This window comes from Pseudophryne corroboree, chromosome 2 (assembly GCF_028390025.1).
Source record: "Pseudophryne corroboree isolate aPseCor3 chromosome 2, aPseCor3.hap2, whole genome shotgun sequence".
NCBI lineage: Eukaryota > Metazoa > Chordata > Amphibia > Anura > Myobatrachidae > Pseudophryne > Pseudophryne corroboree.
The window spans coordinates 242,313,201-242,326,581 of NC_086445.1; positions in this window are offsets into that span (position 1 = coordinate 242,313,201).

Below are 13,381 nucleotides of genomic sequence, written 5' to 3' on the forward strand. Positions count from 1 at the left end.
AACAGTATTTACTCAAAAGATACAGATAAAGATATAACAATGTTACAGAGAAGAGCTACAACCAATCGTACATACGTTTGTTCGCAGGCGCTCCCGGATCCAGGTCTCAGTCAGTCTTAGCAAGATGACCTTCAGAGAATAGACTGTGCCTGGTCAGGAAGCCTCACTTTTATACAATGGGTCCAAATACAGTACAACGGGAAATGTAAGCTCTTTCTCCATAGGTCAAGGGGCAGGTCATTTACAGTACAGGAGGGGTCATAGGTTGGTTTGAATGAATGGGCGATGCTTGGTCCAGGTGTGCTTGCAGGTGTTTGCCACTGGGTTCCCGCCGAATATCCTGAGTACAGTATCATAACAGTTTGCTAATATTATATCTCTGTGTATATCTACACGCAGAGACATGCGATCAACTGCAAATAGTGACCGGAATGTATGTCACGAAATACTGCATATCTGGATACCAAACACTAAGTCTTAACCTTGCTCTGTCCCCTCACATCCTGTAAAGCTGAATAATTCTATTGTTCTACCTTTTGAGTATATGTAACTTGCTGGAAAAGTGTGTGGAGACTGTGTAAATTACATGAATGAATATTGAATTACACTATATGAATTGAATATTGAATATTGTCTTTGTGGCTTTTCTGTGTGAATGCGTATGCTAACGTATATACTCATACCACGCGCCAATCCGCAAGGCTTATGAGCCAGTGTACGTAGCGTGCATGTATGCGTATACACGGCGACCACGCGCACGCACAGAGGCCACTCTATTTGGTATTTGCATGTGTGTGTGTAATATTTCCGACTTCGACAGTCCACCCTTTGACAGTAAACAATAACTGTCATAAATTACTAACAAAAATATTTCAAAACACATAACAGGTGACCTAGACACACGTCTGTACTTATTTCACAAATCAGACACTGACTACGGTTGGGGAAGACAGGGAGGAGGACGAGACATCCTCTATATGCACTCGGCAGTCAAGGGACCACTGGTTGGGTGTGGGACGACATTCAACCTATAGAGTATGCTGGGACAGTGCTATAGCCTAAGATGTCTGATTTGAACTAACGTTGCATACAAACATGTACCTATGTCTTTGCACACTGATGTCCAGATTCGGTAGAAGATTTGCTGGGTAGAGGGAGAGAGGAACACAAAATGATGGTGTAAGAAACAGGCCATGAAATTAATTTACATTCCTATCACAGCACTGTCTCTATCGTTGGATTGTATACCAGATCTGCTGCATTTACAATGCGCCCGCTCCTTAGACTCATCAAATTTGTATTATGCCTTTTTCGCTGCGTAAGAATTCAAATACATTTAAATATCAGGCCGATAATAATGACAACACCCAGGATACAGAGGAGAACCTTTTCCACATTTGCAATAATACCTTGTGCCCACTCTCCTAACCCAGAGAACCACTTGAGTGGGTTCAACCATGAGGCCCATCTAGTCAATTCATTACCCACAGCTGCTAAAGTGAGATTGTGTTCCTTCTAAATTCCCATTTCAACTGCAAGATCTCGTCCATCTTTTGATCAATGATCTCCAATGGGTCCTCAGTACTGTTCGTAATATACGTGCAGCACTTCACAACGTATTGAGTCGCCAAAGTAACACAATACCCACCTGTCACGGCCGTTACGTAATTTAAGACCATCCTGTGTTGTACCAGTTCCTTCTTGTAGGCCTATAGTTCCCTACCCGTATACCTGAAGGTGTCGTCATATATCTCAGTGATATTATCTATCAAGTTCGCTAGCGCATGGATATACCTATAATTTATAATTCCTCTGGCAGTATGTGTGATATCTAATGCAAGAAGAATCTGAATCCCGGTGGATTCATGAATCAAATTAGAGGCTGCGAGTTCTCTCCTGTCTATGAGGTGTCTCTTGAAAATGTGTTCGTAGTGGGTGTGAGTATAAAGAGGCGAAGTGCTGCGGTGAATGTCTTTCATTTTGTCATGTGCAATGGTCATGACTTCTGGTAGTGCTCTGCCTATGTAACACAACCCATCAGAGCTCGGAGTAAGCCACTTGTATGCCTTCCTTCCACATATGAAATAAGCGTCATCTGGGAGAACATAGGGGACAAAATGCATCAATATCATGTCACAAATAATCCTTACAAAGAAACCTGTCCCCAGTTTTTCCATCTGCTTGACACAAGTATCTGGCTGGATGATGTGCGCACTATATCCCTGTGACACTTTTCCAGCCCACATGGTTTGGTCCCACGTGTATACTTGTATCGGAAGTACCTCCCACTTGCGGCTATCCCACGTACAAGTTCAGAGTTGATGTGTTCTTTGTCAGCTCTGTCTGAGAAGGTCGTCTGATTGTTCCAAGTCACTTCCCAATTTCCTGGTCTCCGGAAATTGGTTATGTTGAAACATAGTAGTGATCTATCTACGTGGTACTGGTGGAGCTTTAGGCTAGGGGGTCTAGATATATGTATTTTCTGTCCACCGGTCTCCCCCCATGCAGTTCGAGTACCTCATTTACTGTTAATGGGTATGGCACTAAACCCGATTTACTCTGTCCTTGAGGTACTTGTGAGCACACTCAGCATTCTGTTTGGTTTAAGACCATACCTACTAATGAGTGATAGTCACTCAAAGGATGTCCGTCAATATTGATATTATTGTTTGACTGACATCTCTGGATGCACTCATCTTCGACTATGTTATCGCAGTACTTACATATGCAGTATTCATCAGACAACAACCCTTCACATTGCCTCCGCGCTCCGTGACTACCAGATCTCTTACTTATACCAGCTTTGACCAAAGTGATGGACTGATCCTGGGGTCCTACAAATTCATCCTCTCCATCAGAGCCCATTCCAGATCCTTGCTCGACTTCTCGGGGAAAAATCCGGAATACAGTCTTGATGTGGATCAATTGCTGGCTCATCCTAACCAAGTATTGCACAGTCATTTCATTACTGCATCTTAGATCATCCTGGGGATCAATCATTACATTGGCTGTCGTCCAAAAAGAATTTCAAAGGGTGATAGGTTAAACGGTGACCTGGGGGTGGTTCTGATGCTGTACAATACTAATGGCAGTGCTTCTGGCCACAACAGTCCAGTTTCAGCCATCACTTTGCTCAGCTTGTTCTTAATAGTGTTGTTCATTCTCTCCACCTTCACACTGGCCTGTGGTCAGTAGGGAGTATGTAGCTTACTATTAATGCCCATAAGTTTGCACATGACGTGAAAGACTTGACCTGTAAAATGGGTACCCCTATCACTCTCAATAATCTTAGGGATACCATATCTACACACAAATTCCTGCACAATTTTCTTAGTGGTAAACACAGCAGTGTTTGTTGCTGCAGGAATTGCCTCTACCCAGTTTGGGAAGACATAAGTGCATACCAGTACATATTTCAAATTCCTGCAGGGTGGTAGCTGTGTGAAGTCGATTTGTATTACCTGGAAAGGTCCGTCTCTAGGAGGGATATGAGATGGCTCCGTCGGTATTGTCTTACCAATATTCTTCCTCAAGCAAGTAAGACATGTCATTGCTTTCCTGCTCACCTGAGAAGAGAACCCTGGTGCACTCCAGTAAGCTCTTACCAATTTGCACATACCTTCCTTGCCCAGATGAGTCAGACCATGTGCCGCTTCAGCTAGGCTTGGGAGATACGCCCTGGGAGCCACTGACTTACCTTGTCCATCTCTCCAGAGTCCTGAGGACTCCTGACCATATCCCTTTGCCTTCCAGACCGCCTTCTCCCGTAGGGAACACAAATCTTGCATTTCATTTAACTGTTGTGTAATTACTGTATTGAATGTCATCAGTTGTGTGGTGGTACTTTGTATGGTGGTGCTTGCTGCCGATTTATCAGCTTCGTCCCCCCGGCTGTTACCAAGTGAAATTGGGTCTTGGTTGTAAGTGTGTGATTTACATTTGATAACAGCCACCATGTCAGGTTCCTGTATGGCTGTCAGAATCCTTTTGATGTGTGACGCATGCGCCACAGGTGTGCCAGCTGCCGTCATGAAATTTCTGAGGCGCCACAGGGCCCCGTAATCATACACTACTCCGAAAGCATATCTAGAGTCCGTGTATATATTAGCTGACTTACTTTTTGCCAATTCACATGCTCTGGTCAGTGCTACCAGCTCAGCGACTTGTGCTGAGTGAGGTGGACCAAGGGGTTCAGCTTCTATGATACCTTCGTCATCTACAACTGCGTCTTCGGTGCACAGGTCTCCTGAGTTCATCTGTCTGTGACAACTACATTCAGTTTAAAAGGTAAAGTCTACATCTTCCAGTGGGTTGTCACTAATGTCAGGTCTCGCAGTGAAAATCTGGTTCAAGTATTCCATACAATCATGCGTATCAGTGTCTGTACTAAATCCTTCTTTACCATTATTCTCATCCTCTACCCTTTGTGCATGATAAGGCACACTTGGCAAATAAGTGCAGGATTTAGTGTGCTACACCTCTTTATGGTAATGTTTACAGGGGCCATCAGTGACAGTTCCCATTTTGTAAACCGAGCGGATGAGACATGTCTGGTTTGGGTGGAGTTTAGCAAGGCTGATACTGCATGAGGTGTATGGATTGTCAGGTCATGTCCTAGCACTATGTCTTCACTCTTACTTACCAACAAAGCTATGGCTGCAACAATTTGTAGGTAATTGGGGAGAGACCGTGCTACAGTGTCCAGCTGTGCACTGTATTAGGCTACCGGTCTGCTGGCATCACCATGCTTCTGTGTTAGGACCCCTGCCGTGCACCCAGCACTTTTGGTACCATATAATGCAAAAGCTTTCTCATAATCTGGCATCCCCAATGCTGGTGCTTGTGACAAGCACTCTTTTAGTCTCTCAAACGCCAGTTCAGACTCCTCAGTATGAGAGACCTGTTCTGGTTTGCTTGAGGAGACCATTTCTTGCAGTTGTAGTGCCAGAATAGTGAACCCCGAAATCCAATTCTGACAGTACCCACACATTCCTAGAAAAGTGCGAATTCGTTGCTGAGTCTGCGGCAGAGTCATGTCACGGATGGCCTGTATCCTGTCTGTGGTCAGGTGTCTTAGTCCTTGCGTCAAACAGTGTCCCAAGTATTTAACCCTAGTCCGGCACAACTGTAATTTATCCTTAGAAACCTTGTGTCCTGTCTGGGAGAGGTGAAACAGAAGCTATTTAGTGTCTGCCAGGGAGGATTAAAATGAATCAGAGCATAACAACAAGTCATCAACATATTGTATCAGCACCGACCCATTCTCAGGTTGAAAGGATTGCAAACAGTCATGTAGGGCCTGGGAGAAAATACTTGGGCTGTTAATGAAACTTTGGGGAAGACGGGTCCAGGTGTACTGTACTCCCCTGTAGGTGAAAGCAAAAAGGTACTGACTGTCGGTGTGAAGAGGAACAGAAAAGAAAGCAGAGCAGAGGTCAATCACAGTGAAGTACTTAGAGGTAGAGGGAATCTGCATGAGGCTGACAGCCGGATTGGGCACTCCGGGGAATTGGCTGTTGACTATATTTTGTTTATTCCCCTTAAATCCTGCACTAACCTGTAACCCCTCCCCCCACTCTTTTTCACAGAGAAGATGGGACTATTGGCTGTGCTGGACGTCCTGACTAGGATGCCCTGCTGTAGCAGCCGTTCTATGACAGGGTATACTCCTAATTCCACATCTGGTTTCAGAGAGTACTGAGGGATTTTTGGAGCTATCATGCCAACTTTTATTTGCACTACTACTGGGGCTACATTTGCCATCAATCCAGTGTCCTGTCCATCTTTGGTCCATAAGGAACCCGATATTTGTGAGATCATTTCCTCTACCTGCGATGAATTTTGCATAATAAATCTCTGCCAAGTAGATTAGTCGGAGCCGATGCAGCCAACAAGAAAGAATGTTTGGTATGCAAGGGCGCTACTCTGCAGGTGTGGTCAAAAGGTACTGTTGTACCTTTCCCGTTACTCCCATTGCCGAAATTGTTTTGCCCGTGGTCATTATTCCTCTTGAAGAGTTCAATACAGATCTTGCCGCCCCTATATCCATAAGAAAAGGTTGTTTTGTGCCAGCTACATTGACCATGACCTCAGGTTCATCTCCAAGGCCAGCAATTAGTTTCACTGGTTGCAGAATACAGGTGTGACCTGACCTCTATTGTGGGTTTTGGCATTCCCATAGGGCATTGGCAGCTACTATGTGTGAGGGAGATATCTGTGAGATTTCGGAGGCCTGCCAGTTCTTCCTTGGTGGGTACCTCCGTGTTTCCCCTCTGTGTGGCTCATATACCCTCCTATATGTTCCCTGATCCCGTCTATGTGTTTGGTAACATTCTCGTGTTCTTGTCTAGGGGGTCTATATTTACTATATGTCTCTGTGTTCCTACATTCTTTGGCAATGTGTCCCTCCTTGTGGCAAACATAACATCTTATTGACCTTCTCCAATTTTTTTCAATGATCTGGGGTTTCGGTTGGTTGGTCATCCCTTCAAGTGCCTGTATACTCACCACCATCAACCTTTCCCCTTGCGATTCTTTGTGTTTGATGATATTCCGGTCATGTTCAATAGCAGACTCCCTCAGGGCATCCACCGTAATCCCATTCCAATTAGGCAAAAAAGTCTGTACTCTGACTTTCAATGCCTCTTCGAGCCTGTGCATTAAAACAGAGACAGCCACCTCCCTGTGGTTCACATCATTCTTTATATCCTCTATCCCAGTGTATTTAGCCATATCTTGTAAAGCTCTATGGAAATATTCGGATGCCAGTTCACTTTCTTTCTGTTTAATTGTGAAAATCTTATTCCACTTTACAACTGTGGGGAAATACAATCCTAATTGTATATTAATCTGTCTTACGTTCTCCTGATTGTATTCATCAGTCAGAGGACTGTCTGTCTCCATCTTACAATCTGTTATACATTTTTTGGGGTCAATATTAGGGGGTAGGCACACTCTTAATACTGCCTGCCAATCTTTGTTTGTGGGTTCATGGGCATTGCCCAGGTCTTTAATAAACTTCTGGCATCCGGCTAAATCTCTCCTGGGATCGGGGAATTCTGACATGATTGACCGCAGTTCAGACCTGGACCACAGGTAATACATGGCGATATTCCTGATGGGGGTTACTCCCTGATTATCAGTTCTCCCATTGGGAACTGCTATTACCCGGACAGGGTTTAACCCAACCACTTCACTCCTGTTTGTCTCACTGCGGGGAGCTACTGTCTCTGCATAATGAACAGTCCCATACTTACTGGTGGCTATGATGGGTTAGGGTTAATACAATTACGAAGTGCATTCCTATCATTTCCTGGTATGCTATTGGTTGTAGCAGCCTTCTCTCCGTCGACATATGGCGGTGGTGGTGCACTCGCTTTCACATTCCTGTTTGGTTTAGACTTTGCTGTACGAGCAAGTTCCCTTTGCATTTCTCCCTCTTGTTGCCATATGTTTAAACAGTCGTTATGGCTGATCCTTTGTTTATTGGATTTGATCAGACATATCCTATTTCTAACTTTCTGCAGCACCTCTGGTTCAAAACTACCAACCCTAGGAAATGATGCCCTATCATCAACAGTCATTTGTACCCATTCATCACAGAAAGCCTCTGTGTATGGACATATTTCCTACACATTATGTAACCAGCGGACCCTTTCGGCCCTGGTCCTTCAGCCTGAACCCTGGCTGGCGAACATTTCTCGCTTGTGCATTTGGCTCCCATTGTGGACTTTTTAAACACAAACACCAAATGAACAATACAAGCAAACGATGAAAGTTCTTCAAGTTCTTTCACCAATTCCTTCTCCGCTGGAAAATACCACGGTCCACTTCTGTAGTGACTGGTGCGTACCCAGTGAGGACCCTACCAGACCCCTCAGCACTGGAAGTATGAAGTATTAACAACAATATATCAATACCCGACCTTTCTCAGTGGAGGTTAAAAAGGCCTGCTCTTTATTAGTTTCTATCCACTGGAATTTTCTTGGGTGAGAAACAACTTATGGATCACCCTATCCAATGAATGTCCACCTAGGAATATTTCCTGAGTCAGTGAAAATTCCTTCTCTTTACACAACTCACGTTTGCGTATGCTAACACAGCACGTATGATGACACAATTGCGCGAAATTACGCAAATGGTATCATGTTGCGCCGCGTATCACACACACACAATCATGCGGTCCAATCGCTTGGCTTATAGATACTTGTTATCTATACTCCCTACGATCACGGGAGTCGAATTCACAAGCTGCACTCCACAGCCGGAGCGTATCATCAAATCACGCTCCTCTGCACGTTTTACTTTAAAAAAAAAACATACTACGTGCCTCAATACGTGAGGTCGCTTGCCTTCACGCCACCAAGCCTCTGCTTACTCAGTGTCTCCTCGACGGGATCCCGTTTTTGTCCAGGGGTTCAATGCACTCACACTTTCTTTTGAACAACCCACACTTTTAGATTTTCTGTACAGAAAAAAAATCACTCCCTTTGATTGATAGCTTGCCCCAGAGGTAGTACACTAACAACAAGATTTTGAGTAATCTGTCTAAAATCGGATAGTTACTTGTTAATGTATAACTATAAGTCTTTTATCCCACCTTAAAATTAACTTCTATTGTGTGGTAAACTTACTCTCGCTACTTTATGCAACTTTTGCGTAAGTATGCAACCGTGCGCGTAATCGTGCACACGTGTGTGTTCCCGTGCGCACGCTTCACATACTTTTGTACCATGCCACGTGTGTACCGTGCGTTCGCAAATAAATATTCCACACTTCTATCGATTAATGTAAGCAATGGAGTAAATTTGTGTTTCTACTGCTTTTGCTTAATACACAATACACCTTTGTTCCCTCATGCGGGAAGTCACCCACGAGGATAACTTCCGTTGAATGCTGCCTAAACTTTTAGGCCGGAACAGAGTCTTGTATGTGTTTTACAAGTACCCACTTAAACAAATATACCAAATGTATAACAAATAACTTATCCGATTCTATGCAGATCTAAAATGACTATTACAACGTATGGCAACAATATGTGAGAGTATTCGCAAAATATCAGTACGCTTGTACGCGTTTTCGCGCCAAAAGTAACAAAAAAAAATTGCTTTTCCTTGCTGTCCCGCGGTTCGCCCCAGCACCTGTGAGACTATACAGGACAGATGTGGTTTAACAACATTAGGTAGTTTTAACACAAAACAAAATTGTTTTACTTTAGATGCGTTCTCCACCCTTTGTTGTTAGACCAAAGTCTGGTAGGCCCTGCAAGTCCACGAGTATGAGGTGAAACGGACAGAGCCCCCAACTGTAAAGTTTGATTACCTTACAAGGAAAAGCAGTACCTTGTTACACTAGAGTTATAGCCGCTGCGGCCGTGTAAACACAAGCAAATACCCGCTACAATATGTATGCACGTTGCGTATACCCGCCGACACGCTGTGCACACAATGCAGCTACGCATGTGGCTAAATATACCTTATCACTAAACAAGAATGGAATGCGACACCAGTAGTTAAATGTTATGTTGTGGTCCAACGCATCAACAGTATTTACTCAAAAGATACAGATAAAGATACAACAATGGGGGTCATTCCGAGTTGTTCGCTCGCAAGCTGCTTTTAGCAGCTTTGCACACGCTAAGCCGCCGCCTACTGGGAGTGAATCTTAGCTTATCAAAATTGCGAACGAAAGATTAGCAAAATAGCGAATAGACACCTCTTAGCAGTTTCTGAGTAGCTCCACACTTACTCGGCATCTGCGATCAGTTCAGTGCTTGTCGTTCCTGGTTTGACGTCACAAACACACCCAGCATTCGCCCAGACACTCCTCCGTTTCTCCAGCCACTCCCGCGTTTTTCCCAGAAACGGTAGCGTTTTTTCACACACACCCATAAAACGGCCTGTTTCCGCCCAGAAACACCCACTTCCTGTCAATCACATTATGATCACCAGAACGAAGAAAAAACCTCGTATTGCCGTGAGTAAAGTACCTAACTGCATAGCAAATTTACTTGGCGCAGTCGCACTGCGGACATTGCGCATGCGCATTAGCGACTAATCGCTCCATTGCGAAACAAAAATACCGAGCGAACAACTCGGAATGACCCCCAATGTTACAGAGAAGAGCTACAACCAATAGTACATACGCTTGTTCGCGAGCGCTCGGATCCAGGTCTCAGTCAGTCTTAGCAAGATGACCTTCAGAGAATAGACTGTGCCTGGTCAGGAAGCCTCACTTTTATACAATGGGTCCAAATACAGTACAATGGGAAATGTAAGCTCTTCTTCCATAGGTCAAGGGGCAGCTCATTTACAGTACAGGAGGGGTCATAGGTTGGTTTGAATGAATGGGCGATGCTTGGTCCAGATGTGCTTGCAGATGTTCGCCACTGGGTTCCCGCCGAATATCCTGAGTACAGTATCATAACAGTTTGTTAATATTATATCTCTGCGTATATCTACGTGCAGAGACATGCGATCAACTGCAAATAGCAACCGGAATGTATGTCACGAAATACTGCACATCTGGATACCAAACACTAAGTCCTAACCTTGCTCTGTCCCCTCACATCCTGTAAAGCTGAATAACTCTATTGTTCTACCTTTTGAGTATATGTAACTTGCTGGAAAAGTGTGTGCAGACTGTGTAAATTATGCACTATATGAATTGGATATTGAATATTTTCTTTGTGGCTTTTCTGTGCGAATGCTACCGTATATACTCATACCACGCGCCAATCCGCAAGGCTCGTGAGCCAGTGTACGTAGCGTGCGTGTATGCGTACGCACGGCGTCCACGTGCATGCACAGAGGCCACTCTGTTTGGTGTTTGCATCTGGTGTGTGTAATATTTTCGACTTCGACAATACATTTGGGCCTTTGAATATCTTCAGAAAAATAATTTCAATAACATCTTTAGGTAAGGACCAAATAACAACTTCAGCTAATAACTTTTGGCCTGTCACACTTACCCTTTGAGACACCTTCCTCCGTTTTTTTGTATAGTTTTGAATATAGAAACAAAGGATAAAGCAAATTATTTATTTGATGTGACACTTCATGACTAAAGGGCTCCATACACTAGGACGATAATGCCTGATTTCATCCGATTTCGGGCATTCGGGTCAATATATCGGATGAAATCGGGCATTTTGGAGGTGTTTCCGATCCGATGCGCGTTCCCATGAGCATCGGATCGGATCCTCCAGATTGAATGTGCTGCACATTCAATCATGTCCGACCCCGCAGGCATGGCTGGGATCGCTTAGGATCGCCCAAGATAGATCATATGCAAAAGGACAGCATACGATGTATCTTGGGCAATCCTGCCCCCCGGGAGGCTGCCAGGGTGATCGGCTGCGACATGTCAGATGGACATGTCGCGTAAGTGTATGGAGCCCTTTAGAAATGGAAATCTTAATTATGGCAATAACTTTAGTGGATCCAAGGGGTGCAATTGCTATGGACCCAGAGGCTTAGAGGGGCCGGACCCAAATTATAAAGTTGCATACCAATTTCCCAGATTTTCCTGCTAAGGGGTCTATTCAATGCATGTCGGATCCTCTCCGACGGAGAAGATCCGACAATGCAGTATTTAATTTGTGGGCAATTCCGACTGGTTTTGCCAGTTTTCGACAATGCCAATCCAACTGTTTTTAAAGCCGGATTGACATTGTCGAAAACGGGACTAAAACCTGTCGGATTTGGCGCAAATCCGTCAAAACACCTGGATCTGTGGCTAATCCGCCGATCCACGTGTTTTCCGACAAGTCGGAAAAACGGTAGCCCCATTGAATGGGTCGAATCATGATTCATCATTCGACCTAAAAAAGTTGGCAACTGCCATCTTTCTGACTAGACAGCAGTACCGACTTCAACTGAATAGACCCCTTTGCAATTGAGTCTGGTCCATTGCCAAGCCTGAATTGTATGACATTACATTTTTAGTGAGAGCAGTGTGTAGTAGTGGATATTATTATGGTAAGGGGGAACTGTAATGTGGCAGAATATGAAATAGAGACACTATAGTGTGGCATAATATGAATTGGGGCACTGTAATGTGCCATAATTTGATCTGTAAGGCACTCTAATGTAGCACAGTATGAACAGGGGGCACTGTAATATGTCATAATGTGAACTAAGGACACTCATAATTTGAATTGTGGATGCTGTGTAGCATAATGTTGCTATAGGGCCACATGCTGGTTACTCCCCTGATCTGAGGAGATTGCTAGACTCTTCAAAGGGGATCAGTATGAAATACCTACAATCAAAATCCCAATGGTCAAAATCCCGACAACAATCCCGACAGGGTCAAAATACTGACATTTTAAATGTCGACAGGCCGAAAAGTCGACACAAGTTTTTCATTGTTTTTTGGTGTGTATGTCGACATAGGTTGACATGGACACCGTGTAAGTGTACCGAGTCCCCTCGCATGGCTCGCTGCACTCGACACACTATTATATTCCCCCTCCAGGTCCACTGGGATGGTAAAGTATGAACAAGTCGGTTTCAATTTAAAAAAAAATCATTAAAAACTCATGTAGACTTTTTGACCTGTTGACATTTTAAATGTCAGTATTTTGACCTTGTCGGTATTGTAAATGTCGATATTTTGACCGTCGGTCAATGGTTGTTGGGTTTTCGGCCATCAGGATTTTGATTGTAGGTAAATCGACCGCATCCTCTTCAGAGAGTCAGTGAAATTGCTACTATTTCAGTGAGTTTCCTAACAGTTAGGTAAATTTGGCAAGTATGCCCCATGGGCCTTAGGCAAGGCATTGAATCGGGATCCCCACCTCTGTTTGTATATTAAAAGATTCACAGCTGTCTAAGGTTGAAGGCTGTTCCAGCAGAATTATATAGGGATTCCATCACATAGGGAACGCAGAGCATCATGGGCAGTTCAATGTTACCCCTGCAGTCTCTCCTGGAGCAGAGCAGATAGTAACTCATAACTATTTTACCACTCTCCGCTCCCACCATGTACCTGGAATCACAAGAGACCAGCTGGTGCCACTGCCAGTAGTTGCTCTCCTTCTGTTCCCTGTTCCCCTGCATTGCAGTGTCTCTGATAGTGAAATTGATCTTCCCTGGCTGCCCCTCCTGCTGCCCCGCGGGAATCACCCGGAAATCTGCACTTTCATGCAGCCCCACCCTGGAAACTGCTCTAGAGTGGTCACTGCAAGGCCAAGGTGAAGCAGCCCTGCCGGGTGCTGTAACTGGCCAAGGTGCAGAGGTACCTGTTGCCACAAGTGACTGACCGTCTGCTGTACTGCTTCTTCCTACTCTGCTGCAAGGAGGGGTACTCCCAGCGTCAACACCAATGGGGGTATTCCCAACTTCATCATTCCCATCATCAGCACCAAAGGGAATACTCT